Source organism: Staurois parvus, unplaced genomic scaffold, assembly GCF_062004578.1.
Source record: "Staurois parvus isolate SC_StPar_1 unplaced genomic scaffold, SC_StPar_1.0 ptg000447l, whole genome shotgun sequence".
NCBI classification, from domain to species: domain Eukaryota; kingdom Metazoa; phylum Chordata; class Amphibia; order Anura; family Ranidae; genus Staurois; species Staurois parvus.
In genome coordinates this window covers 203,054-228,322 of record NW_028318243.1, presented here as the reverse complement: position 1 = coordinate 228,322, position 25,269 = coordinate 203,054, and the positions used below count along the sequence as shown (strand labels likewise).

At 43.5% G+C, this 25,269-nt stretch overlaps 1 long non-coding RNA gene across 1 annotated transcript in view; it reads right to left on the bottom strand.

Moving 5' to 3' along the window:
• Positions 1 to 25,269, bottom strand: part of LOC149453584 (uncharacterized) — a 54,764-nt gene that overhangs the window by 25,801 nt on the left and 3,694 nt on the right. Inside the window, exon 2 of the long non-coding RNA XR_016314667.1 lies at positions 10,858 to 11,064. This is a non-coding gene — a long non-coding RNA (uncharacterized LOC149453584). The remainder of the gene's footprint in view (positions 1 to 10,857; positions 11,065 to 25,269) is intronic.

The window sequence follows — 25,269 nt, the reverse complement described above, 5'->3', positions numbered from 1 at the left end:
AAGTTTGGGCACCCCAGCTAAAAATGTGTATTAATGTGCATAAAGAAGCCAAGGGAAGATGGAAATATCTCCAAAAGGCATCAAATTACAGATTAGACATTCTTATAATATGTCAACAAAAGTTAGATTTTATTTCCATCATTTACACTTTCAAAATAACAGAAAACAAAAAAATGGCGTCTGCAAAAGTTTGGGCACCCTGCAGAATTTATAGCATGCACCGCCCCCTTTGCAAAGCTGAGACCTGCCAGTGTCATGGATTGTTCTCAATCATCGTCTGGGAAGACCAGGTGATGTCAATCTCAAAGGTTTTAAATGCCCCGACTCATCTGACCTTGCCCCAACAATCAGCACCATGGGTTCTTCTAAGCAGTTGTCTAGAAAACTGAAACTGAAAATAGTTGACGCTCACAAAGCTGGAGAAGGCTATAAGAAGATAGCAAAGCGTTTTCAGATGTCAATATCCTCTGTTCGGAATGTAATTAAGAAATGGCAGTCATCAGGAACAGTGGAAGTTAAAGCAAGATCTGGAAGACCAAGAAAAATATCAGACAGAACAGCTCGCAGGATTGTGAGAAAAACAATTCAAAACCCACGTTTGACTGCACGATCCCTCCAGAAAGATCTGGCAGACACTGGAGTTGTGGTACACTATTCCACTATAAAGAGATACTTGTACAAATATGGTCTTCATGGAAGAGTCATCAGAAGAAAACCTCTTCTACGTCCTCACCACAAAAATCATCGTTTGAACTTTGCAAATGAACATATAGACAAGCCTGATGCATTTTGGAAACAAGTTCTGTGGACCGATGAGGTTAAAATTGAACTTTTTGGCCGGAATGAGCAAAGGTACGTTTGGAGAAGAAGGGGCACAGAATTTAATGAAATGAACCTCTGTCCAACTGTTAAGCATGGGGTTGGATCAATCATGCTTTGGGGTTGTGTTGCAGCCAGTGGCACAGGGAACATCTCACGAGTAGAAGGAAAAATGGATTCAATAAAATTTCAGCAAATTTTGGATGGTAACTTGATGCCATCTGTGAAAAAGCTGAAGTTAAAGAGAGGATGGCTTCTACAAATGGATAATGATCCTAAACACACCTGGAAATCCACGGGGGATTACATCAAGAGGCGTAAACTGAAGGTTTTGCCATGGCCTTCACAATCTCCTGACCTCAACATCATTGAAAATCTATGGATAGACCTTAAAAGAGCCGTGCGTGACAGACAGCCCAGAAATCTCAAAGAACTGGAAGACTTTTGTAAGGAAGAATGGGCAAAGATACCTCAAACAAGAATTGAAAGACTCTTGGCTGGCTACAAAAAGCGTTTACAAGCTGTGATACTTGCCAAAGGGGGCAGTACAAGATATTAACTCTGCAGGGGGCCCAAACTTTTGCAGACGCCATTTTTTTTGTTTTCTGTTATTTTGAAAGTGTAAATGATGGAAATAAAATCTAACTTTTGTTGACATATTATAAGAATGTCGAATCTGTAATTTGATGCCTTTTGGAGATTTTTCCATCTTTCCTTGGCTTCTTTATGCACATTTATACAAATTTTTAGCTGGGGTGCCCAAACTTTCGATCCCCACTGTAGCTATGGGGTCATGTACCAAAAATACAGATTATTATGTTTGCCAAAATAATTGATGCCAAACTTAACCACTCCCATACTGGGCACTTTTACACCTTCCTGCCCAGGCCAGTTTCCATGTTTCAGCGCTCTCATACTTTGAATGACAATTGCGCGGTCATACAACATTGTACCCAAACTAAAATTTTTACATTTTCTTCACACAACTAGAGCTTTATTTTGGTGGTATTTAATCACCGCTGGGGTTTTTTTTTTTTTTTGCTAAATTAACAAAAAAAAGCCTGAAAAGTTTGAAAAAAAAAAACACGTTTTTCTTTGTTTCTGTTATAAAAGTTTGCAAATAAATAATTGTTCTTCATAAATTTAGGCCGAGATGTATTCTGCTACATGTCTTTGGTGAAAATAACCCAAATTAGGATGTATTATTTAGTTTGTAGGAAAGTTATAGAGTTCACAAACTATGGGATAGATCTGAATATTGATCAATCCTGAAGTACTGACAGCCAATCTAATTTCTTGAGGTCCAAGAATGTCAGGACAGTACAGATATCCCCCAAATGTCAGCACGGTACAGATATCCCCCAAGTGTCAGGACGGTACAGATATCCCCCAAATGTCAGGACGGTACAGATATCCCCCAAGTGTCAGGACGGTACAGATATCCCCCAAATGTCAGGACGGTACAGATATCCCCCAAATGTCAGGACGGTACAGATATCCCCCAAATGTCAGGAGTCAGGACGGTACAGATATCCCCCAAATGTCAGGACAGTACAGATATCCCCCAAATGTCAGAACAGTACAGATATCCCCCAAATGTCAGGACAGTACAGATATCCCCCAAATGTCAGGACTGTACAGATATCCCCCAAATGTCAGGACAGTACAGATATCCCCCAAATGTCAGGACGGTACAGATATCCCCCAAATGTCAGAACGGTACAGATATCCCCCAAATGTCAGGACAGTACAGATATCCCCCCAAATGTCAGGACAGTACAGATATCCCCCAAATGACCCCTTTTTGCAAATTAGACAGTCCGACGTACTTCATAAGAGACATGGCGAGTAATTTTTTGTCATAATTTTTCAGAAAATGAAAAATTTAAAACAATTATTTTCACAATTTTTTTTTTCACATACTGTCACCAGTGCAGTACAGCGTCATCATATAACTGGCATGGCGGTGATCAGGGACACTGACTGGTGACAGTACAAAAAAAAAAAAAAAAAAAAAAAAAAATTATTTATTTATTTTTTTATTAGTTAAGTGTTCTTGCATAGCAAGGAACACTTATTGTTATCTCACAAGTATATTCTTATTATTATAGCAAATTTGCCACGCTAACTCCTCCCACAGTTTTTACACTACAAAGACAAGTAATATATCAAAACGTGCGGATTGTTCCCGATCGGATTGCTATTACTTTGTGGAACGTTTCGCCGAATCATTCACGAAATATCGCGGTTTTTGTGGCGAAATTTTTCCATAGGAATGCATTGAGCAGCACAGCACAGCTAGAGTGTGCAAAGGAAATATCTGAAAAATTAGAACATGATTTGTAAACTGCCATCACTCTGTCATTTTCAAGCCCACCTACACATATCTTATATCAAAACGTTCAGCTAACCCTGCTGTCACTAAAAATGTTTACGGCTAGGACATACTCCTTATAGTTTTCAGGATATGACCATTTGTTTGCACATCACCCCTCCCATTGACTTTCATTGAAACTCCACTGTAGACACCAGACATTTTAAGGGACGTTTTTAAACTGCGACTGTGCCTTCATTTTTTATCTTTCAGAGACATACTATACATCAAACTGTAGGTATTTTCCCTGTGATTGTCACAATATAAACCTTTTCACGGTAGCTTTTATACTTTTAAAACTACAAGCGTTTGAAGATGGCAATCGCCAGTGAACTTGGCAAGTTTAAAAAGCCTGTTTAGAGCACAGCTAATGACATTCCTTACAGAGTGAGTTGCTATAGCAACCAAACATGACTCACACGCAGCTGAGTCACACAGGCTGGACTGGGAGATGGTAAATACAAGCTGAAATGCATTTCTCCCTCTGTCAGGCTTGCAATGTGCACTGCTTACATGTCATCATTACTTGGTAAAGGTGGCGGCAAGAACACTTTACACAATTTCCCCAGAAATTGTAGATTTTCTAGTAATGAGTTGTTACAGCAGAATCCCCCCTCCCCCCCCCCTCCCCGATCTTTCTAGGTAAGAAAACTGTCATTTTATGGGCAGTTGCCGTGGTCCTGCTCCCATGTCCAGCTATGGCATGAAAAGTCAGTTGGGAGCTCTCATAGGCACCCTGGTGACAGTTAGGATTTGAATGTTACTGGCTGAACCTGCTCATTTGCATATCGTTGCAAAGGATTCTGGGAAATGGGTTTTGCCACCTCAGGGTTGATTAAATCTGAATGATTTGTGTTTTTAGTTGGTTTATAGAGCCAGAAAGCTTTGGAAGTGAAAATAAAAGCCAAAAGAAAGATTTTAAAGTTAAATTCAAATTTGACTCTCCATAGGTTGATATTTTGGTAGTTCGGGCGGTTTATAAAGACTCGGAGCGTACTGAGTAGATGGAGAGGCTGGGAAAGCTCAATGGACACCAGGTTAGGATCTCTCTAGGGCCGTTTCAGTGCCACCGAGGTGAGGATTCCTCTGGGGGAGTTCATTGATACTGATGTGAGGATCTCTCTGAGGGAAATTCAGTGATTACTGACAGGAGTGATGCCAATAGGAGGATCTCCTTGGGGAGCTCAGTGATACTGACAATGAGGATCTCTCTGGGGAAGTTCAATGATACTGATGTGAGGATCTCACTAAGTGACACTGAAGGGCAATACAAACTTCTCTGAGCCTAGGCCCCGTTCCAGAACACTTGGAAGTTGAGCGTTGTTCCCTGCCTCTCTTTTTTAGGTGTTCCTGCATGGCAGACCCCTCCCTGTTATCTCACATATACATTCTTATTATTATAGCCAAATTTACCCAACTCCTCCCACAGTGTTTACACTACATAGACAGTAATATACGTAAACGTGCAGATTGTTCCCGATTGGTGGGCTATCACTTTGTGGAACGTTTCCCCGAATGGTTCACGAAATATTGCCGTTTTTGTGGTGAAATTGGTCCCATAGGAATGAATGGCGGAATGTTCAATACTAGAGTGGGAGCCGACAAAAGCTAGAGTGTGAGCTGAAAAATCAGAACATGATTTGTAAACTGCCATCTCTCCCTCATTTTCAAGCCCACCTACACATATCTTATATCAAAACGTTCAGCAATCCCGGCTGCCACTAAAAATGTCCACGGCTAAGCCATAGTCCTGATAGTTTTCACAATATGACCATTTGTTTGCAACTCACGCCACCCATTGACATTCATTGAAACTCCACTCTAGCCACCTCAAATTTTAAGGGGCATTTTTAAACTGCGACTTTGCCTTCATTTTTAATATTTCAGAGACATACTATACATCAAAATGTCTTGCGAGTCTCATTTATACTTTTAACCACTTCCCGACCGGCCGTTACATATAAACGGCCGGACGGTGGCACTGTAGGGTCGGGTGGCCGTTTATAAACGGCCTCCCCGCACCCTGCTTGTGCGCGCTGCCTGGGAGCGCGCAGCACCGCGATCCGGTGCCCGCTGTGTCCTCCGGACACAGTGAAACACCGATCGTCGGACGGGACCTCTGTACGAGGTCCCGATCATGTGATCACTGATTGGCCAGTCAGTGATCACATGCAAAGTAGTAAGCAAGATGTCACTTGTGACATCATTGCTTACTACGTGTGAAATCTGTGAATGATCACAGAGGTCACATGGTACAAGGCTATTCACAAAAGCCTTGTACCATGTGACAAGCTGTGACCAATCACAGCTCACTCAGTACTTCTCAATGAGTGCAGGAATGCACACAGAGAGAAAGAGAAATGATTGCTTTTACATCCTATATGGGTGTAAAAGCAATCAGTGTAAAAAAAAAAAATCTTCATCACCCCCCACAAGTAGTACAGTGTCACCATGGTAACACTGTGCTGCTAGGGTGACAGTATGTAAAAAAGTATGTAAAAAAAAATAAAAAATAATATAAATAAAATAAAAATGTAAAAAAAAAAAATGTTTAAAAATTATAATTTTTGGTTATAAACTAATTTGGATTTTTTTTTTTTTACTAAAAAGATAAAAACGGAATAAATTTTGGCCAAGATTTATGATGAAATATTATTTGCAAAATTTTATTAAAAAAAACACTTTTTTTTTAAATTTTTGGACATTTAATTTACATAGCAAAAAAAATACAAATCCGAGGGGTGAATAAATACCACCAAAATAAAGCTTTATCTGTCTCAAAAAAATGGTAAAAAATTCATTTGGGTACAGTGTTGCATGACCGCGCAATTGTCATTCAAAATGTGATAGCGCTGAAAGCTGAAAATTGCCCTGGACAGGAAGGGGGGGGGGAGGAAAGCTTCCGGACTGGAAGGGGGGGGGGGAGGAAAGCTTCCGGACTGGAAGGGGGGGGGGGGGAAAGCGTCCGGACTGGAAGGGGGGGGGAAAGCGTCCGGACCGGAAGGGGGGGGGGAAGCGCCCGGACCGGAAGGGGGGGGGGAAGCGTCCGGACTGGAAGGGGGGGGGGAAAGCGTCCGGACTGGAAGGGGGGGGGGAAGCGTCCGGACTGGAAGGGGGGGGGGGAAGCGTCCGGACTGGAGGGGGGGGGGGGGAAAGCGTCCGGACTGGAAGGGGGGGGGGGGAAGCGTCCGGACTGGAAGGGGGGGGAAAGCGTCCGAAGATGTTGAAGATGGCAACCACCAGGGAAGTTGGCAAGTTGGAGCAGTTTGTTTATAAAAGCCCCTCTAAGCTTGCTGTGACTGAGTGAGTTGCTATAGCAACCAACGATGACTCACCAGGCAGCTGAGTCACCAGGCTGGACTGTGAGCTGCTAAATACAAGTTGAAATGCATTTCTCTATCAGGCTGGCCATGTGCACTGCTTACATTTCATCAATCACTTGGTTACGGTTGGATGCAAGAACACTTCACACAATTTCCCCAGAAATTGTACCTTTTCTAGTTTTAATTTTTTATTACACTTTTTTCTTTTTTTTTAAGATTTTTTTTTTTCATATTTCACTATTTCCAAAGTAGTATAATGTTACCAAAGTAATACGGTGCATGCCTGAAAGGACGTCATATGGCGTCCACCCGGAGGGACGAGCTGCTTGCCCGGCCGCCTTTGTGCTATTGGCCGGGCAGGAACTGGTTAAACAAAAAAATACAAAATAAGAAAAAAACACTATCTCTCCCTACGCCAAATTTTCAGGCCTCCCTACCAAATCCAACACACACTGACAATATGGTGGCTGGGAGCCCACTCTTCTATAGAAAGGTGATTGGGTTGATAATTCCTTCAAATGAGTGACTCTTCCTCAGCTGACCAGGGTAAGGGTACTGTATTATGGGTTAGGTGAATCAGAGTGACTTGCGAGCCACAGGTGTGATAATTACTAGAGGATCGCAAACATGAAACACATAACTACAACTGTGTTGGATATATATACAAATATATGTTGGGCTCCTAAATACTTCTCAATAAATAATAATTAAATTATTACCATTAAATTAATTCAAATGTTGATACAAATAACTAATAAAAGTGTATACATACCAAAGAAAATAGATTATTGCAACTAATCAATCTCCTCCAAAAAAATATCAAAATAATTCCACATGAAATACTCCTCTAAAAAAAATTATTTTGCCAAGTGCTCATAAATCATCTATTAGTGACATGATGTGCTTACTAATACCCTCAATTTCATTTATATTCAGAATACCCTCATTTAATATAATAAAGATAATATAAACCAACTAATAACCCTCAACTAAAACGCATTTAAATGATCCCCATAAATAAAAATAACCAAATGCTCATAAATAATTAGTAGTGATTAGTATGAATCCAAATATCACCAAAATAATAGTCCCATTGAATAAACAATTGTTTGTATATAGTGACTTGGTGCTTGTTGTTCCCCAATTTGTGACTTTTGTGAATCCTTCAAATAGTGAAGATGTGCGCTCACCTCCCCCGATGCCTGCAATTAGGCTATATACACGCTTTCCGTTCACTTTCCCTGGAACCTGCTGGACATATACTTTTGCTGGTAAAATTGGGAGATCCTTCCTTTAGGAGTAATGGATGTATCCTCTGGTGGCTGATTATCCCCTCAGGGATTACACACTCCTTTTGTTATCTCAGACCTTCTAATTATCCTCTCCTTGTGTTACTCCGCATGCAGGAAGAAATAGAGGACATAGTGCTTTACCTTTTAACCACTTCCCGACCGGCCGTTGTATATAAACGGCCGGACGGTGGCACTGCAGGGTCGGGTGGCCGTCTATAAACGGCCTCCCCGCACCCTGCTTGTGCGCGCTCCCTGGGAGCACGCAGCACCGCGATCCGGTGCCCGCTGTGTCCTCCGGACACAGTGAAACACCGATCGTCGGTCCTGATCATGTGATCACTGATTGGCCAATCAGTGATCACATGCAAAGTAGTAAGCAAGATGTCACTTCTGACATCATTGCTTACTATGTGTGAAATCTGTGAATGATCACAGAGGTCACATGGTACAAGGCTATTCACAAAAGCCTTGTACCATGTGACAAGCTGTGACCAATCACAGCTCACTCTGTATTTCTCAATGAGTGCAGGAATGCATACAGAGAGAAAGAGAAATGTTTGCTTTTACACCCTATATGGGTGTAAAAGCAATCAGTGTAAAAAAAAAAAAAAAAAATCTTTATCACCCCTCACAAGTAGTACAGTGTCACCATGGTGACACTGTACTGCTAGGGTGACAGTATGTAAAAAAAAAAAATAAAAATAAAAAATAATAATATAAAAAAATAAAATAAAAATGTAAAAAAAAATGTTTAAAAATTATAATTTTTGCTTATAAACTAATTTGGATTTTTTTTTTTTTTACTAAAAAGATAACAGAATAAATTTTGGCTAAGATTTATGATGAAATATTATTTATTTGCAAAATGTTATTAAAAAAACACTTTTTTAAAAAATTTTTGGACATTTCATTTACATAGCAAAAAAATCATTTTTTTTACAAATCCCAGTGGTGAATAAATACCACCAAAATAAAGCTTTATCTATCTCAAAAAAATGGTAAAAAATTCATTTGGGTACAGTGTTGCATGACCGCGCAATTGTCATTCAAAGTGTGATAGCGCTAAAAGCTGAAAATTGCCCTGGACAGGAAGGGGGTAAAAGTGTCCGGTCTGGAAGTGGTTAAAACATTTTATTCCCACCATCCAAGTATTAAACTCACATTGCACAGGTTTAAATAACGCAATATCTCATTGGAAATCCTCTGCTGGCCTCTGAGTCATACACCTGCCGTCTATCGTGTTGTGCGGCTCCTCTCCGAGTGATGACGTAGCCCCTCCCCTACGCGTTACGCCTCCAATCACGTGGCTTCATCAGGGGGTTGTGATAGGTCAGGAGCTGCACAACACGATAGACGGCAGGTGTATGACTCAGAGGCCAGCAGAGGATTTCCAATGAGATATTGCGTTATTTAAACCTGTGCAATGTGAGTTTAATACTTGGATGGTGGGAATAAAATGTTTTAAAAGGTAAAGCACTATGTCCTCTATTTCTTCCTGCATGCGGAGTAACACAAGGAGAGGATAATTAGAAGGTCTGAGATAACAAAAGGAGTGTGTAATCCCTGAGGGGATAATCAGCCACCAGAGGATACATCTATTACTCCTAAAGGAAGGATCTCCCAATTTTACCAGCAAAAGTATATGTCCAGCAGGTTCCAGGGAAAGTGAACGGAAAGCGTGTATAGCCTAATTGCAGGCATCGGGGGAGGTGAGCGCACATCTTCACTATTTGAAGGATTCACAAAAGTCACAAATTGGGGAACAACAAGCACCAAGTCACTATATACAAACAATTGTTTATTCAATGGGACTATTATTTTGATGATGTTTGGATTCATACTAATCACTACTAGTTATTTATGAGCATTTGGTTATTTTTATTTATGGGGATCATTTAAATGCGTTTTAGTTGAGGGTTATTAGTTGGTTTATATTATCTTTATTATATTAAATGAGGGTATTCTGAATATAAATGAAATTGAGGGTATTAGTAAGCACATCATGTCACTAATAGATGATTTATGAGCACTTGACAAAATAATTTTTTTTAGAGGAGTATTTCATGTGGAATTATTTTGATATTTTTTTGGAGGAGATTGATTAGTTGCATAATCTATTTTCTTTGGTATGTATACACTTGTATTAGTTATTTGTATCAACATTTGATTAATTTAATGGTAATAATTTAATTATTATTTATTGAGAAGTATTTAGGAGCGCAACATATATTTGTAGACTGTATTATGGGTTGTTCCCTAAAGTGATATTAAGGGCAATGTTATTATTTTTTTTTAACTGCTGTGTATTTGTTTGCACACAGCAGCCCCAATCCTCCTCTTCTTGGGTCCCCTGCCGATGCACCAGGCTCCACCTCCTGCCGAGTGCCCCCAGAGAAAGCAGCTTGCTATGGGGGCACCCAAGCAAACTCGTTCCTGAGCCACTGCTCTGCGTATCCATACACACACAGAGCCACAACTCTGCCCCACCCCCTCTCTCTCCTTATTGGCTCACTGGCCAATAAGGAGGGGGAGTCCTCGGAGAGCAGAGGCTCTTGTGCACTGGATCACGATGGGGCTCAGGTAAGTATTGGGGAGCTGCTGCACACAGCAAGTTTTTTGCCTTCATGCATAGCATTCAACCTTGAGCATTTACAACCACATTAATTCTGACCATAAAATTGTGATGTCCAAAAATTTTCATGTCCCAGGAATTTGATGGAAACCTATGGCAGTGGCAAACCCAAACCTCATCTTTAAAATCCACCAATTAGGGTTGCACAGCCCAAGCATGCTACCTTGGGATTGTTAATGACAACATACCAGAGAGACAGAAAGCAAACACCAAATACTGCCGCAGTGCTAGTATCTAATTATAATTCAATAATAAATTAATTTATACAAAACAACAATTGTTATCAACCCATAAAAATGACTGAAAAAGTTTGCCAAGAAAATCTCCCCCACACCATTACACCACCAGCCTGGACCTTGGATACAAGGCAGGATGGATACATGTTTTCATGTTGTTTACACCAAATTCTGACCCTACCATCTGAATGTCGCAGCTGAAAATCAAGACTCATCAGACCAGGCAACATTTTTCCAATCTTCTATTGTCCAATTTTGGTGAGCCTGTGCGAATTGTAGCCTCTGTTTCCTGTTCTTAGCTGACAGGAGTGGCACCCGGTGTGGTCTTCTGCTGCTGTAGCCCATCTGCTTCAAGATGTTGTGCATTCAGAGATGGTATTCTGCATACCTTCAAAAAAACAGAGTAAGCGAGCGCTTGAATACTAACGCAGCAGCTGTACACCAAAAAAGGCACCATATAACCTTCCGAGACGTAAATATACAAAGGGGGGAAGGTGCAGCGCTATAAATACTTAATAAACAGCAAATCGGATATATAATATACTGGACAGTGACTGAGTGGTAATGAAATAAGGCCACTGAATAGTGGCTACCAAAGTGAAAAGAGTGCAAAATAAGTAAAAGAGTCCAATGGAGGGTGCTCTTAAGATCCAAGATGATCCTTATACGTCCAATGATTGGAACCGCAGGGTGATAAGTAAAGTAAAGATTGCGCACTCACCAGATACGCAATCTTTATGCGCATTTGTATATACAGTCACCGGACCTCTGGAATCATCAGACTGGTCTGGTCAGATCTGGTCAGCAACAATTTCCGCTGCCTGGCGCTCGGATAGATGCGGCTGCTCTGTGGATCTGGCTGGTTTTCACCAGAGCTCAAATAAACAGAGAAGGCCACATAGTGTGATATCCTTAAAGTATTTATTTCACATACAGGCATAGGATGACATAGGATGGCAGATACACTCCAATGTGCAGAAGATATACTGACCCAGATGCGGAACAAAGATGGCCGCCGGGGCCCCTCGTGGCACCGGCGGTAAGGCGTCCAACCTACTGTAGCTCTCTCTGACGCGTTTCGAGCTAAAGCTCGAAGTACCAAGTAAGCTGCACCCCTATGAGTACGAGCTTTAGCTCGAAACGCGTCAGAGAGAGCTACAGTAGGTTGGACGCCTTACCGCCGGTGCCACGAGGGGCCCCGGCGGCCATCTTTGTTCCGCATCTGGGTCAGTATATCTTCTGCACATTGGAGTGTATCTGCCATCCTATGTCATCCTATGCCTGTATGTGAAATAAATACTTTAAGGATATCACACTATGTGGCCTTCTCTGTTTATTTGAGCTCTGGTGAAAACCAGCCAGATCCACAGAGCAGCCGCATCTATCCGAGCGCCAGGCAGTGGAAATTGTTGCTGACCAGATCTGACCAGACCAGTCTGATGATTCCAGAGGTCCGGTGACTGTATATACAAATGCGCATAAAGATTGCGTATCTGGTGAGTGCGCAATCTTTACTTTACTTATCACCCTGCGGTTCCAATCATTGGACGTATAAGGATCATCTTGGATCTTAAGAGCACCCCTCCATTGGACTCTTTTACTTATTTTGCACTCTTTTCACTTTGGTAGCCACTATTCAGTGGCCTTATTTCATTACCACTCAGTCACTGTCCAGTATATTATATATCCGATTTGCTGTTTATTAAGTATTTATAGCGCTGCACCTTCCCCCCCTTTGTATATTCTGCATACCTTGGTTGTAACGGAGTGATTATTGGAGTTACTGTTGCCTTTCTATCATCTTGAACCAGTCTGCCCATTCTCCTCTGACATCAACACGGCGTTTTTCGTCCACACAACTGCTACTCACTGGATATTTTCTCTTTTTCGGACCATTCTCTGTAAACTCTAGAGATGGTTGTGTGTGGAAATCCCAGTAGATCAGCAGTTTGTGAAATACTCAGACAAGCCCAGTGGTCACATGCCTCAAGAAAGGGTCCTGCGAGACTCCGAAACATTGCCTTCTTGTAACTATGTGATCGTTCATTAAAACTTTTGGACTCATACTGGGGATCTTCAGTGTGCTGGTGACATTCTCTCTTCCTTAAGCTCCCTGAGACTGAATTATTGTTATTATTATTATTATACAGGATTTATATAGCGCCAACAGTTTGCTCAACGGGAGACAATACAGCAACAATACAGTTCAATACAAGAGGCAAAGGAGGGCCCTGCTCCTTGGAGCTTACAATCTAGGAGGGAGGGGCTAGCGGTACAAAAGGTAGTAACTGTGGGGGATAGACTGGTTGGAAGAGTAGAAGATTCCATTAATAGCTGAGGGCAGGATAGGCTTCCCTGAAGAGAGAGGTTTTCAGAGATCGCCTAAAAGTGAGCAGAGTAGGGGATAGTCTGATAGATTGTGGTAGAGAGTTCCAGAGGATGGGGGAAGCTCCGGAGAAGTCCTGGAGACAAGCATGGGAGCAGGAGACAAGGGCGCTAGAGAGTAGTAGGTCTTGCGAGGAGCAGAGAGTATGGTTTGGGTGATATTTAGAGACAAGGTCGGTGATGTAATTAGGGGCAGAGTTATTGTTAATGTTTTGAATTTTATCCATTGGGCAATGGGAAGCCAGTGGAGGGATTGGCAGAGAGGGGTGGAGGACACTGAATGGAGGTCAGTGGAGGGATTGGCAGAGAGGGATGGAGGACACTGAATGGAGGTCAGTGGAGGGATTGGCAGAGAGGGATGGAGGACACTGAATGGAGGTCAGTGGAGGGATTGGCAGAGAGAGGTGGAGGACACCGAGTGGAGGCCAGTGGAGGGATTGGCAGAGAGGGATGGAGGACACTGAGTGGAGGACAGTGGATGGATTGGCAGAGAGGGGTGGAGGACACCGAGTGGAGGCCAGTGGAGGGATTGACAGAGAGGGATGGAGGACACTGAGTGGAGGCCAGTGAAGGGATTGGCAGAGAGGGGTGGAGGACACTGAGTGGAGGACAGTGGAGGGATTGGCAGAGAGAGGTGGAGGACACCGAGTGGAGGCCAGTGGAGGGATTGGCAGAGAGAGATGGAGGACACTGAGTGGAGGACAGTGGAGGGATTGGCAGAGAGGGATGGAGGACACTGAGTGGAGGCCAGTGGAGGGATTGGCAGAGAGGGATGGAGGACACTGAGTGGAGGCCAGTGGAGGGATTGGCAGAGAGGGATGGAGGACACTGAGTGGAGGACAGTGGAGGGATTGGCAGAGAGGGATGGAGGACACTGAGTGGAGGACAGTGGAGGGATTGACAGAGAGGGATGGAGGACACTGAGTGGAGGCCAGTGAAGGGATTGGCAGAGAGGGGTGGAGGACACTGAGTGGAGGACAGTGGAGGGATTGGCAGAGAGGGGTGGAGGACACTGAGTGGAGGCCAGTGGAGGGATTGGCAGAGAGGGGTGGCGGATACAGAATGGTTAGTAAGGTGGATGAGTCTGGAAGCAGCATTCATGATAGACTGAAGCGGGGATAGCCTGCGATGAGGTGGGCCAATGAGGAGGGAGTTACAGTAGTCATGGTGTGATATAACAAGGGAGTGAATGAGTTGCTTAGTAGTTTCCGAGGTTAGGAACGGTCGTATCTTGGAGATGTTGCGGAGGTGAAGTCTACATGATTTGCACAGCGATTGGATTTGGGGCTGAAAGGACAAATGGGAGTTCAGGATTACACCTAGTACCCTGGCATGAGGGGAATAGTTTTCTCCCCATACTAAAATGTCAGATCACAAAAAAAAATTGGAGGAGAGCAATAGAATGAACTTTTTGAGTTAATATTTTTTTAAAACTGGAACTAATTCCTTGGTGTGGCGCACTCATTGGACTTGGTTTCCATACTCCATGTCCCCAGGTTTTAGGCTGCATTCACACTTGAGCGTTTTTGTAGATTGAAGCTTGGAGCTCCAAAAACACTCAAATTTAAAAAATCAATTGTTCTCTAGGCTGCTTGTTCACAGGATCAGGTGTGAACAGGCACCATAGAGAACAATTGATTTTTTTTTAAGTTTTTTTAGAGCTTCTAGCTTTAAGCTACAAAACGCTCAAGTGTGAATGCAGCCTAAGGGACACCCTGTATTGTTTTTGACAGCAGCCTCGCCAGAGCCATTTTGCTCATATGAATTTGATTGACCTCTGCTACCCATGACCCACTGATGAGCTCAGTCCAGCACCTCATTTGCACATATTCCAGAAACCAAAACCAGAAAGGGGTTCACCTCACACCATCCAAAAAAAAATGTTCTGGGTGGAATTGGACTTTAAAATAAAAAAAAACGTTCATATAGTAATCCTAGTAACTTTTTTTTTTATATATATATTTGTCATTTGTCTCCTGCCACCACTACCCACCTGATCAGCTGCATCAATTTTTAATTAAAAGTTAATGAACTGTTAATTGCTAATTACTGTCATTAATTAGGAAAACCGGGAATCGCAGCATCGGCTGATTTTAGCTGCAGGGTGAATGATAAGAAAAGTGCCATTTAAGTGAACAGAAGTAAAGTAAACTTCATGCAAAAGTTGTATTCCGTCCCTAACTGGGGCAACGGAAAATACATTTGTGCTGCTTGTTTATTGCATCTTGGGAGTCTGTGGAATTATGGCTTGTAGAAGTGGTGGAGATTTATTTTTAGGCTGTCATAAATTAATTTACATGAAAGCAATTATAAATGACAACTGAATATATATATATATATATATATATATATATATATATATGGCTTTTTTTCTCTGAGAATAGGTGCAGGAACTTCCCCTTCTGAGTTACCTTTTGTCCCTGCCCCCTACCCATCTCTGAGCACTGTCTATTGGTTCCTCACCCTATCCACCTCTGAGCACTGTCCCTTGGTTCCTCTCCCTACCCACCTATGAGCACTGTCCCTTGGTTCCTCGCCCTACCCACCTCTGAGCACTGTCCCTTGGTTCCTCGCCCCACCCACCTCTGAGCACTGTCCTTGGTTCCTCGCCCTACCCACCTCTGAGCACTGTCCCTTGGTTCCTCGCCCTACCCACCTCTGAGCACTGTCCCTTGGTTCCTCGCCCTACCCACATCTGAGCTCTGTCCCTTGGTTCCTCGCCCTACCCACCTCTGAGCTCTGTCCCTTGGTTCCTCGCCCTACCCACCTCTGAGCACTGTCCCTTGGTTCTCGCCCTACCCACCTCTGAGCACTGTCCCTTGGTTCCTCGCCCTACCCACCTCTGAGCTCTGTCCCTTGGTTCCTCGCCCTACCCACCTCTAAGCACTGTCCCTTGGTTCCTCACCCTACCCACCTCTGAGCTCTGTCCCTTGGTTCCTCGCCCTACCCACCTCTGAGCACTGTCCCTTGGTTCCTCGCCTTACCCACCTCTGAGCTCTGTCCCTTGGTTCCTCACCCTACCCACCTCTGAGCTATGTCCCTTGGTTCCTCGCCCTACCCACCTCTAAGCACTGTCCCTTGGTTCCTCACCCTACCCACCTCTGAGCTCTGTCCCTTGGTTCCTCGCCCTACCCACCTCTAAGCACTGTCCCTTGGTTCCTCACCCTACCCACCTCTGAGCTCTGTCCCTTGGTTCCTCGCCCTACCCACCTCTAAGCACTGTCCCTTGGTTCCTCGCCTTACCCACCTCTGAGCTCTGTCCCTTGGTTCCTCACCCTACCCACCTCTGAGCTCTGTCCCTTGGTTCCTCGCCCTACCCACCTCTAAGCACTGTCCCTTGGTTCCTCGCCTTACCCACCTCTGAGCTCTGTCCCTTGGTTCCTCACCCTACCCACCTCTGAGCTCTGTCCCTTGGTTCCTCGCCCTACCCACCTCCCAGTACCTTTTTGAGAATACACAACCAAGTATCATTTTGAGGGGCTAAGAAATTTGTATGGAATGTGTTAATGATAACAATAAAGCAGTTAGATCCCCTGCAGCCAGCAACAATAGACCACCCCCAGCAATAGACCACCTACAACAAAATACCCCCCATCAACAATAGATCCCCCAGCAAAGATAGACCCATGCAACAAAACACCCCCCCGTCCAGCAACAATGGCTCCACCCCAGCAACAATAGATCTCCCAGCTAGCAATAGACCCCTCCGTCAACAGTAAATCCCTCCCAGCAACATAAGACAGCCCCCCCCCAGGAACAATAGATCCCTCACCAGCAACAATAAGCTTCCCCAACAACAACAAACCCCCCCTCCCCCAGTGACAACAGATCCCCCAACAACCAGCATCAATACCCTCCAGCACCCCTTGCCATTACATAAATTTAATGCTGGAGGTGCCGGAATTGCATTCTCCTGAGTACAATTTCAAAATGTTTTGTTTTAAGAGCATTTGTTTGATATTCTAATGGTCAGTGGAGGTGAAATCAATGCTCGTTTTTTGACCACAGTGACAAGAAAATTGGAAGGAGCGGAATGGAAAATATTTACCGAACAAACAAGTTTCTAAAGTAAGTGTGCCTTGCATTCAGGAAAGTCCCTTCACTCCAAAATCAAATGTTAAAAGCAAAGGACACTTTAAAGTACTGTTTGTCAAGTCCTTCAATGTACTGACAATTTTCCTGCGGATGCTCATACACATTTTGGATGAATGTTCATTTGAAAATATACAGGTCTGTAGTCATTCTATGAAGTAAGGTACAAAAAAAAAAACCTTTTGTGTGTAGCAGCCCCCCACAGGCCCCCCCCCCCCAATACTTACCTGAGCCCCATCGGATCTCCCTCCTCATTGGCTGAGCCATTGGCTCCCACTGCTGTCAGTCACATGAGAAGAGAGAAGAGGTGGGGCCGAGCCGCAGCTCTGTGTGAACGGACATGCAGAGCAGCGTCTTGAATGCTTGCTGTGGGGGCACTTGGCAGGAGGGAATGGCCAGGAGCGCCGGCCGGGGACCTGAGAATAGGAGGATCAGGACTGTTTTGTGCAAAGCCATTACACACAGCAGGTAGCTATATAACATCTAACATTAAAGCGGAGCTCCACCCAAGAGGGGAAGTTCCGCTTTAAGGACTGCTCCCCTGCTCCCCATTAAGGATTGGCACCTTTAGGGGCGGGGGGGGGGAGTGGGTACCCGAATTTGAGAGGTACCCGCTCCCACTTCCAGCCTAGGCGATCGGAAGCGGAAGGTGTCCCTCCCTGTAGTCTTTTGGTACACATGACAGGTCCCAGAAGACTACAGGACCATTCATGAAGTACAGCAAGCTGTCAGAGCTTCACAGGACCATTCATGAAGTGCAGCAAGCTGTCAGAGCTTCACAGGACCCTTCATGAAGTACAGCAAGCTGTCAGAGCTTCACAGGACCAATCATGAAGTGCAGCAAGCTGTCAGAGCTTCACAGGACCCTTCATGAAGTACAGCAAGCTGTCAGAGCTTCACAGGACCCTTCATGAAGTACAGCAAGCTGTCAGAGCTTCACAGGACCATTCATGAAGTGCAGCAAGCTGTCAGAGCTTCACAGGACCATTCATGAAGTACAGCAAGCTGTCAGAGCTTCACAGGACCAATCATGAAGTGCAGCAAGCTGTCAGAGCTTCACAGGACCCTTCATGAAGTGCAGCAAGCTGTCACAGCCGGGTGACCACACTGAAGATGCCGGCCTCCTGGAATACAGGACGGCCGGTGAAACGGGCTGCGGAAAACACACCGCGGGACCAAGGGACAGGTAAGTGGTTGTTTTTTAAAAGTCATCTGCAGTTTTTGTAGCTGATGACTTTTATTTTTTGACAATCTGAGTGGAACTCCGCTTTAAAAAAAAACAAGCCTTTGATACCACTTTAACCCTTTTGCTGCAAGAGCCATTTTTGCATTGTTTGCACACATTATTATTTCAGGTACTTGTATAGCGCCATCAATTTACACAGCACTTTACATATATATTGTACATTCACATCAGTCCCTAACCCTCAAGGGGCGTACAATCTAAGGTCCCTAACTTACATTCATACATACACATACTAGGGACAATTTAGACAGGGGACAATTAACCTACCAGCATGTCTTTGGAGTGTGGGAGGAAACTGGAGTACACAGAGGAAACCCACGCAGGCACAGGAAGAACATGCAAACTCCAGGCAGGTGGTGCAGTAGTTGGGATTCGAACCAACGACCCGAGTACTGCCAGGCAGAAGAGCTAACCATTAAGCCACTGTGCTGCCCCATTTAAAAAGTCATTTTCGTTTTTGTTTTTTCTATATACTATTATATTATATTATATTATGTTTTCTATTAATATTATGACATCCTATCTGTATATGATGTGGCAGTGTTGTTCTCCTATACTCTCATGTACCTTTTTAATGGAATCACTTCTTTATAAAATTCAATAAAAATGTATTTGCCTTTAAAAAAATCATTTTAGGCCTGAAGATTACACAAAACCCCCAAACATTCTATATTTTCTGAAAGCAGACACCCTTGAAATACTTTTCTGGTTTCAGGGAACCCCTGCTAATAATTGCTATATCTGAAGCATACAGTATAATGGTCAAAAGGGAAGAATGCTCAATACATTTAGGGTAAGTAGAGGATCCTAACTGAATTCCTCATTACAGATAGCTGACAGAAAAGATCATTGGTGTCAGTAGGTAATCATCTGAGAGGCAGAAGATTCTCATTGGGCAGGGAGCCCCTAGCAACCTCTGGAGGAACCCTGGTTGGCAAAGGCTGCCCTAGAGAATAAAATGGTGGTAGTTACAATTTTTTATATCACATGATATTACTGCAAAGGTCTAGAAAACATAAAATTTCAGTAAAAAACACACTAAAGTAAATTTTAAGGCAAACAATGACAATAAATGACCCAAATGTTGGTAACATATAAAAGACAAGGTTGCACCAAGTAAATTTAAGGTTTGACCAAACATGTCAAACCTTAAATTTTAATGCACCATTAAAATTAGTGGTGTACCGAAATGAAAATTCTGGTGCTGAAACCGAAAACAGAAATTCAAAATGAACTTGGCCAAAAACCGAAACTGAAATGCAGTTTTTAAAAATTAGAATTTTTTTTTGGGAAAAAAATACACTGATTAAAAAAAAACAAAAAAACAACAATATATACCCCAATATTTTTGTAAAATATGAAAGAGGATGTTATGGCGAGTAAATAGATACCCAACATATCATGCTTTAAAATTGCGCACGCTTGTGGAATGGCGTGAAACTGCGGTACTTAAAAATCTCCATGGGTGATGTGTTAAAAATTTCTACAGGTTAGCAGTGTAACATACAGAGGAGGTCTAGTGCGAGGATTATTGCTCTTGCTCTGACGTTCGTGGTGATACCTCACATGTATTGTTTGAACTCCATTTACATATGTGAGCGTGGTCTACGTATGCGTTCACCACTATGTGCGAGCTCAGGGGGACGGAGGCATTTTAATTTTTTTTTTTTAATTTAGTTTTTTGTTTTGTTTTGTTTTTTTGCACTGTCCCTGTAAAAAAAAATAATCACTTTTATTCCTATCACAAGGAAGGTATGCATCACTTGTGATAGAAATAATTAGTGACAGGTCCTCTTTATGGAGAGAAGTGGGGTCAATACGACAGGAATAAATTAACCTACCAGCATGTCTTTGGAGTCCATGCAATGTAAAGCATCAAGTCTCCTCTGCAATGTAAACCATTAGATAAAAAAAACATTGATCTAGTGCTTTAACCACTTCCAGTCCGGACACTTCCCCCCCCCTTCCAGTCCGGACGCTTTCCCCCCCTTTCAGTCCGGACACTTTCCCCCCCTTCCAGTCCGGACACTTTCCCCCCTTTCCTGTCCGGACACTTTCCCCCCTTTCCTGCCCGGACACTTTCCCCCACTTCCTGTCCAGGGCAATTTTCAGCTTTCAGCGCTATCACACTTTGAATGACAATTGCGCGCTCATGCAACACTGTACCCATATTAATTTTTTACCATTTTTTGAGACAGATAAAGCTTTATTTTGGTGGTATTTATTCACCACTGCGATTTTTATATTTTTTGCTATGTAAATGAAAAAGTCCAAAAATTTAGAAAAAAAGTGTTTTTCTTATAAAATTTTGCAAATAAATAATATTTCATTATAAATCTTGGCCAAAATTTATTCCGTTATCTTTTTAGTAAAAAAAAAAATATGCCAAATTAGTTTATACCAAAAATTATAATTTTTAAACATTTTTTTTACATTTTTATTTTTTTATACTATTATTTATGTTTTTTTTTTTTTTTTACATACTGTCACCCTAGCAGTACAGTGTCACCATGGTGACACTGTACTACTTGTGTGGGGTGATGAAGATTTTTTTTTTTTTTTTTTTACACGGATTGCTTTTACACCCATATAGGATGTAAAAGCAATCATTTCTCTTTCTCTCTGGCTGCATTCTTGTAGCCATTGAGAACTACTGAGTGAGCTGTGATTGGTCACAGCTTGTCACACGGTACAAGGCTGTTGTGAATAGCCTTGTACCATGTGACCTCTGTGATCATTCACAGATTTCACACGTAGTAAGCAATGATGTCACAAGTGACATCTTGCTTACTACTTTGCATGTGATCACTGATTGGCCAATCAGTGATCACATGATCAGGACCTCGTACAGAGGTCCCGTCCGACGATCGGTGTTTCACTGTGTCCTAAGGACACAGCGGGCACCAGATCGCGCACAAGCAGGGTGCGGGGAGGCCGTTTATAAATGGCCACCCAACCCTGCACTGCCACCGTCCGGCCATTTATATACAATGGCCAGAAGGGAGGTGGTTAATACAAAAAAAAAAAAAATGGCTGGAACTGGAAGTGACATGGCTCCGGTCCTCCAAGGGCATAGAGATGAGTGGCAGCCATCTTTCCTTCACTCATCTCTATACCCAGTGCCGGGATTGATGGTTTCTCAGGTAAGGCTGTTAACTACCGAGCGGTGGCCGACAACGAGGGGCAGGGTTTTTTCGGCACCTGTATCAGTGTTTTTTTTTTTTTTCATTTCAGTCAACAGCCTAAAAGGGTGTTTTCGGCCGAAACTATTCAACCGCCAAAATTTCGGTGCATCCCTAATTAAAATAGCAGCAAACTTCAGTACCCCATATTTTCTATAGCCCCCTACAGGTTTTCAGTTCAGTGTTACAGAGTACTAATCACTATGATCCAGGGTTCATTCATGCTGAGATACATAGAACTGTGGGTGCTTTTTAAAAGTAAGTATTGATTTTGGGAGCTTTTAATAAATTGTTTCTATTCAGAGAGCGCCATTGTGGTCCCATTCAATTTTTGCATGTGATGTACCCATGGTGAGGAACACTGAGTAGGAAGGAGCAAGAGGAATAGCTGATGCCACATACGCCGAAGGTGGGGCAACACGTGTGCTGTGACCTTGATCTGTATTGAAGTCCAATGCACAAGGTGAGCACATACAGTTGCAAGAAAAAGTATGTGAACCCCTTGGGATTACGTGGAGTTTTGCATGAATTGGGCATAAAATGTGCTCTGAACGTCATCTAAGTCACAACAATAGAAGAACACAGTCTGCTGAACATAATACTACACAAACATTAGATGTTGCCATGGTTTAATTGCACATAACATGTAAACATTCACAGTGCAGGGAGGAAAAAGTATGTGAACCTTTGGACTTAATAACTGGTTGACCCTCCTTTGGCAGCAATAACCTCAACCAAACGTTTCCTGTAGTTGCAGATCAGACCTGCACAACGATCTGGAGTCATTTTGGACCACTCCTCTTCACAAAACTGTTTCAGTGTAGCAATATTCTTGGGATGTCTGGTGCGAATCGCTCTCTTAAGGTCATGCCACAGCATTTCAATGGGGTTGAGGTCAGGACTCTGACTGGGCCACTCCAGAAGGCGTATTCTGTGCTGTTGCAGCCATTGTTTTGTTGAATTACTTGTATGCTTTGGGTCATTGTCCTGTTGCATCACCCATCTTCTGCGGAGCTTCAGTTGGCGGACAGATGGTCGTACGTTTTCCTGCAAAATGTCTTGATAAACTCTGGAATTCATTTTCCCATCAATGACAACAATCCGTCCAGGCCCTGAGGCAGCAAAGCAGCCCCAAACCATGATGCTCCCTCCGCCATGTTTCACAGTGGGGATGAGGTTTTGATGTTGGTGTGCTGTGCCTTTTTTTCTCCACACATAGTTTTGTGTGTTCTTCCCAAACAACTCAATGTTGGTTTCATCTGTCCACAGTATATTTTGCCAGTAGTGCTGTGGAACATCCAGGTGCTCTTTTGCAAACTTCAAACGTGCTGCAATATTCTTTTTGGACAGCAATGGCTTCCTCCGTGGTGTCCTCCCATGTACTCCATTCTTGTTTAATGTTTTCCTTATTGTAGATGTGTCAAAAAAAATGTTAGCATGTGCCAGAGATTTCTGTAGGTCTTTAGCTGACACTCTGGGATTCTTCTTTACCTCATGCAGCATTCTGCGCTGTTCTCTTGCAGTCATTTTTACAGGATGACCACGCCTAGGGAGAGTAGCAACAGTGCTAAACTTTCTCCATTTGTAGACAGTCTGTCTTACCGTGGACACGTGAACATCAAGGCTTTTGGAGATACTTTTGTAACCCTTTCCAGCTTCATGCAAGTCAACAATTCTTGATCATAGGTCTTCTGAGAGCTCTTTTCTGCGAGGCATAGTTCACATCAGACAGTGCTTCTTGAAACCAGTAAACCCAAAACAGGTGTGTGTTTTTTAAGGGCAGGACAGCTGTCAGCAACACATCCAATATCATCACACTGATTGGAGTCAAGGTTGGCTCACTCCTGGCTCCAATTAGCTCTGGGAGAAGTCATTAAGCTAGGGCCTCACATACTTTTTCCTCCCTGCACTGTGAATGCTTACATGTTATGTGCAATTAAACCATGGCAACATCTAATGTGTGTGTAGTATTATGTTCAGCAGACTGTGTTCTTCTATTGTTGTGACTTAGATGACGTTCAGAGCACATTTTATGCCCAATTCATGCAAAACTCCACGTAATCCCAAGGGGTTCACATATTTTTTCTTGCAACTGTATTATCACTGGGTGTTTGCATTGGTCACAGATCTTGAGAAAAAGGAAAGGAAGAGATAAATTAAATAAATCACATCACAGTGGTGGGGGAAATGCAGCTTTATTGCATATTGAAGGACTATTAAATTGTTTTGAATCCATAGGCAATGCTTTAAAATCCTTTACAGGTGACCACTTTAGATTTACACAGTAAGTCTGGTGCTAGAATTACTGCCCATGATCTGCCGTTCGCGGTGATATCTCACATGTGTGGGATGATCGTTGTTTTTGTGCATGTGGGGCCCTTGCATCTCTTGTGACAACAATAGACAATCACAGGCGCTCTTTATGGAGAGATCTTGGGTCAGTGAGACCCCAGATCCCTCCTCTGCCCTTAAAAACATTTGATCACACCAAGAGCGGTGTGATCAAGTGATTTCTATTTTTTAAAATGCCGCTATTTACATCTGGGGAAATCGGAAGTGAAGTGTGCTCATCGCTTCCTGTTTCCTATATCATAGAGGCGGACAGAGCGGTTCCATCCTTCGTCCGCCTCTATGATCAGCAGGTGGAAGCGTTGGCTGGTTTTGGGCCCTTTACACAGCTTTAGACCAGGGTCCCCCTGGCCCTGACCACCAACATTCCCCAGGGCCCTCCATCCTATCTCATCCACACCATGTCCTCCTCCATCCCATGTCCTTCTCTTCCAGTCTCATCTCCCCTATCCCATGTCCTCCTCCTCTTCCAGTCCCATCTCCTCCTCCTCCATCCCACGTTATCCTTTTCCAGTCCCATCTCCCCCATCCCATCTCCTCCTCCTTACCACGTTATTCTCCTGCAGCCCCATCTCCCCCATCCCATGTCCTCCTCCTTACCACGTTATTCTCCCCCATCCCATGTCCTCCTCCTTACCACGTTATTCTCCTGCAGACCCATCTCCCCCATCCCATGTCCTCCTCCTTACCACGTTATTCTCCTCCATCCCATGTCCTCCTCCTCCTTACCACGTTATTCTCCTGCACCCCCTTCTTCTCCATCCCATGTCCTCCTCCTTACCACGTTATTCTCCTCCATCCCATGTCCTCCTCCTCCTTACCACGTTATTCTCCTGCAGCCCCATATCCCCCATCCCATGTCCTCCTCCTTACCACGTTATTCTCCTCCATCCCATGCCCTCCTCTTCCTTACCACATTATTCTCCTGCAGCCCCATCTCCTCCATCCCAGGAAAATACAGGTACATGGTTCTAACAAATGCCAACCCTCCTATCCAGGTGTGACAGGGTGGCTGCATGGGCCCCCTGAAGCTATGCCCACACTCCGGGTCTGAATAATGTGTCTGTGTTTCAAACATGATTCAAAACCGGGACTGTCCGGGTGAATCCCAGGCAGGTGGCAACCCTATTGCCCCCCCATATACTGATAGCACCCAGTGTGGTCCCCAGACAGCACAGTGTTGAACCCCAAAACCTAATACAGTAGAGCAGCAGAATGTGGCCCCTGGGTGCCCAAGAATAATGTAGGAAAGTAGCAGAGGGTGGCCCCCGGGGGGGGACCCCTCCCGCTGCTTGAAAAAACTAGTTAGTCACATGTATCGTTTTTAAAGAAAGCCAAC